Genomic DNA, 4,741 nt, shown 5'->3' with positions numbered 1-4,741 from the left:
GAAAGTGAATTGGAAATGATTTGTGCTTTGCTTGTTCTTTATGCAGTGAAGCAGGTGCGGATGTCTGATTGTTCATCCACCGTCCTGTCAATCATGTTCCAGGTCATGCTGTGTAATATAATTCTGTTTGAGTTACGTGACTGTAGCCAGCTTCCTTCTTGTCCAAGTGGAGCTCCAGATCTGCATGCTGCTGGAGGTGGCTGGAGATATACACAGAAGGGAGGCAAAATTGGCATAGGATTGTCCCTCCCTCACTACTCACTGTGTCCAGATCATTATTGGCACAGAATGCATCTAACTTAGCCACACACCATCAGCAGTTTATACCCTCTCACAGACACAAAACATCAGGAAATTGGGGTATCAGCAGTGGCCTCTTAGAAAGTGTCTGAAGAGTTGTTTTTGGGACCAGGTCTATTGTCTTCCTTGTTTAATGCCATACATGCATTATTCGCCCACAAAAATATACAGTCAATTCACTTTGAAGTATATTCTGTAAGCGTTTTGAGACGTCTTGTAGACCCGATAAGGTGCTATATCAAATGCAAGCATTATTATTATTATTAAAAACTCTGTTGACTTTCAATTTAGACATGTGAGTGACAGAATAGTGTGAATAATCTAGGGCCAATAGTCTGTAAATACAATGGGCGTTAGCAGAAAATGGTTTTGCGTTATTCTTATCAAACTTATAATCAAACCCACCCATTGGAGCTCAAGAGCTGGAGCTTTCGCAAGCAAACCATTAACCCTTAACTGGTGAACACTAACTCTTGCATTTCAGAGATAAAGCTGTTCCAGCATATTTTTTTGAAAAAAGATGATAATTTATTTATACAAACAGAAGTTTTGAGTTGAAAACAATCCCAAATATCTTGGATTTAAATAAATGCCAATTAGGGTTAAATAAATAATAATCACTTAAATAACTGCTGATTGTCAAAATATTTTTTTAAAAGGAAGTACATAATGTAAAACAGTGGTGAGTCCGGCAGGTTAAATCATTCCAGGCGGCAGTAATGTATCTCTAACTTGTCAAAAATAATATAGAATTGGAGTTCTAGGACGAAATGGAGGACGAAATTAAGGGTGCTCACAGCAACCTAGCAGGTGTGGGTTGGCACATTTAGGCTGTTCAAGTACAAATTACAAACTGCACTTGTGGTCAAAACTGCTGAGGTTTGGGTATTGACATTTGTTTTAGTTTCCTGAGAAATTGCTGCACTTTCTAACGTGCAACAAAAATAGATGGAGCTCCTGGATATTACTGGGAGTGTCACGGGAATATGGTATAGAGTTTGAGAAAGTTTCTAGTTGCTAGTCTATTTGGGAAAAAAACTTAAGTGTTTGAGAGAACAATTCGAGGTATATTGCTGAGTACAGTCTGAATTATGAGCATGTACACCATAGGTTAAAAGTAGTTGGGACGTCCTCCTGACGTGAAAGGCGCTCTATAAATGGAATCTTGTTGTTGTTGTTGTTGTAGTTTGTGCATTTTTACCAACGTGAAAGGTGCTATATAAATATAATTTTGTTGTTGTTGTTTCGCCCACAAAATATATAGTCAATTCACCTTACGGTATATTCTATGAAGTGCTTTGAGACGTCTCGAAGACGTGAAAAGCGCTATATCAATTGCAAAGATTATTATTGTTGTTTTTTTTGTTTCAATAGTTGTGAGCTAGAGATGTGGGTTTGATTCATGACAGGGTGAAATGTTGGGCAGGTTTCCGTGCTCCACACGTCTCTGTTTACCGAGCAGTAAGTAGGAACCTGGTTGTTAGTCGATTGGCAGATCACTTTTCCAGGGATAATAATCACTTCAAAAAATTGAACAAGGCTGGGACAAGGCTGTGTGTAATTGGTTGCTGCGTTTCGTCCACAAAACATAGTCAACTCACTTTACTGTATATTTTATGAAGCACTTTGAGACATCTAGAAGACATGCTAAGTTGCTGTATCAAATGCAAGGATTATTATCCATCCACATGCCAACATCATTGCTTTAGTGTTTCACCCCCTGTGCTGATGGAATCCAGCACCATTCACACAGCAATAAGAGCTGAGATTTCGTGTTTGTGGTTCAAAGTGGGGCTGCTCTCCATTTAAAAGTAATTGTAAAGAGGGGATGATTACAAAAGAAGTATTCACATCTCAGCTCTTACCCACAGCTCTGTGGGTAGTGAGCCATATGGCTAGGGGATGCCCAGATTTGATTGCAATGAGGTTAAAAACATTTTTGAACTCGATTGAGTTTAAATACTCCTGCTAAATGGTTGGTTAGTGATACAACAATAAGGGAAAGGATTAATTTTTTTTTAGAATATCAACAGAGTTGTAATCTGTAAATCAATCCTTTTGTCATTATGTAGCTTTCCTGATTGTTATATTCAACGAAAGTCATCGTGTTTGCACCGAACACCAGATTCAGAGTCATTGCAATGACTCATTCCTGACACTTGTCACACTCTAACCCAGTTTTCTGTGGTCATTGTGGCATTTAGTATGTTTGGTGCCCCATTTGGTCAGTGGTAATGAGATGCCACCAGTGGCATGGTTTCTAACTAGAGGAGGAGGAGGAGGTGTTAAATATCAAGCGTTTCAGCTATACTGGCATTGCCCTTGTCTACCACCGTCTGAAAGCCTCCGGAACCTACGGTCATAGGGTATGCACGCTAATCTGTGCCCTAGAGTGAGTGGGAGCACTTTGTGCGTGTACACGTATGCACTTCTAAGGGTAGTGCAATAAAGAATGTTAAACAGCTCTAATTATTGGCTGCAGCATTTCTCCCACAAAATATAAAGTCAATTCGCTTTACACTATATCCTGTGAAGAGCTTTGAGATGTCTCGAATATGTGATGAGGCACTATATCAAATAGCAAGGATTATTATTATACTACTGTTAAATTATACAGTTGATTCACTTTAGAGTTGTATCCTGTGAAGCACTTTGAGACGCCTAGAAGACACGCTAAGTCTCTGTATCAAATGCAAGGATTATTATTATCATTATTTTTATCCATCCACATGCAAACATGTTTCACCCCCTGTGCTGATGGAATCCAGCGCCGTTCACACAGCAATAACAGCCGAGGTTTTGTGTTTGTGGTTCAAAGTGGGGCTGCTCTCCATTTAAAAGTAATTGTAAAGAGGGGATGATTACAATAAAAGTATTTGCATCTTAGCTCTACCCACAGCTCTGTGGATAGCAAGCCATACGTCCAAGGAAATCCCAGATTTGATTGCCATGAGGTAAAAGCATGTTTGAACTCGATTGACATTAAATACTCCTGAAGCTAAATGGTTGGTTAGTGATACAAAAATATTTTGTACACTCTTTTACCTTGTGATACACATAAGCCAGAAGTTACTCTTCCTCTCACTCAGCATGTGATGGTTTCTTAGTTGTGTTTAGTTGTGCACCTCCCTACTTCTCTGTCCTGCTTACATCCCCAACCAACAACCCACCGCTTCCGCTTGACTGGCCTTCTGCATGTTCCCCGTGCTCTTTATTCCACCATTAGTGGCTGCGCTTTCAGCCACTCCACCTCCAAACTCTGGGACACACTCCTTCTATCCCTCCGTTTTGTCCCTTCCTTCCTCATCTTGAGGTCGTGCCTGAAGACCTTCAGATTCAACTGAGCTACGATCATCTTCCCCTCCTCCTGGTTCAGCATTCTGCTCCTCCACTGTCAAGCACTCTGGGTCACTACACTGCGAGAGGTGCGCTGTGTAATTGCTTGTTGTTGTTGCACAATAGCAAAGTTATTAGCATAGAGTATTCGGAATGTATGCAATCTGGTTTCTTATTTGCCTTCAGAGTCCTGTGTGTAGGGTTTGGTTTGTTGGCTGGTTGCACCACCTGCCTGTCATTCTGTGAACATTCTAACATTAAAAGTTGTTTGGATCAGGCTGAGTTAATTGACATCACTATACTTCTGTAAATCAATTTCTTTCAACACATGAATTATTTATTTCTGCATTAAATACAGTCACACCGCTTCACAGTATATCCCGTGAAACACTTTGTCATGTCTACGTCGCGTTATATCAAATGCAAGTATTATTATTATTATTCTCAAAAGCAGAATCTGACAGCATTCTGTGATGGGACCAAAAACAACAACAAAATTACATTTGTATAGCGCCTTTCATGTTGGGAGGACTTCCCAAGGCGCTGGGCAGTCAGTGTTTCGGATCCGAGCTGGGGGTCGGGATTGGAGAGGGTGGAGTGGGCAGGATGGTAGGGGGTTAGGAGATCGCAGAGGTAGGGGGGAAGAAAGGCCATGGAGGGCTTTCAGGGTGAAGGACCATGAACTTGAACTCTATCCTCTGAGTGATGTGAAGCCAGAGTGGAGTCGGGCGAGGATGGGGGTGATAGGGTCACGGAGCTTGGTGTGGGAGCAGACACAGGTTGCAGAGATCTGGATCATCTGCAGCCTAAGGAGGGTGGAGTTGGGGAGGCTGACAAGCAAGGAGTTTGCATAGTTGAGCCTCGATGTTATGAATACGTGTATGAGGGTTTCGGCAGCCTGCGGTGTGAGACAGTGGCGGAGCCGGGCGATGTTGCGGAGGTGGTGGAAAGCAGAGCAGGTCATGGTACCGATGTAGGGTAGAAAGGATAGTTGAGGGTCAAACAAGACGCCAAGGTTCCTGACTGGCTTAGTAATGTGGAGTGTGCAACCATGGATGGTGATGCTGTCAGCGCTAAGGGACGCCGCACGAGACAGTACCGGGGC

The sequence above is a fragment of the Callorhinchus milii genome, unplaced genomic scaffold, assembly GCF_018977255.1.
Source record: "Callorhinchus milii isolate IMCB2004 unplaced genomic scaffold, IMCB_Cmil_1.0 Scaffold29, whole genome shotgun sequence".
Lineage (NCBI taxonomy): Eukaryota > Metazoa > Chordata > Chondrichthyes > Chimaeriformes > Callorhinchidae > Callorhinchus > Callorhinchus milii.
Note: the sequence above shows the minus strand (reverse complement) of the source record.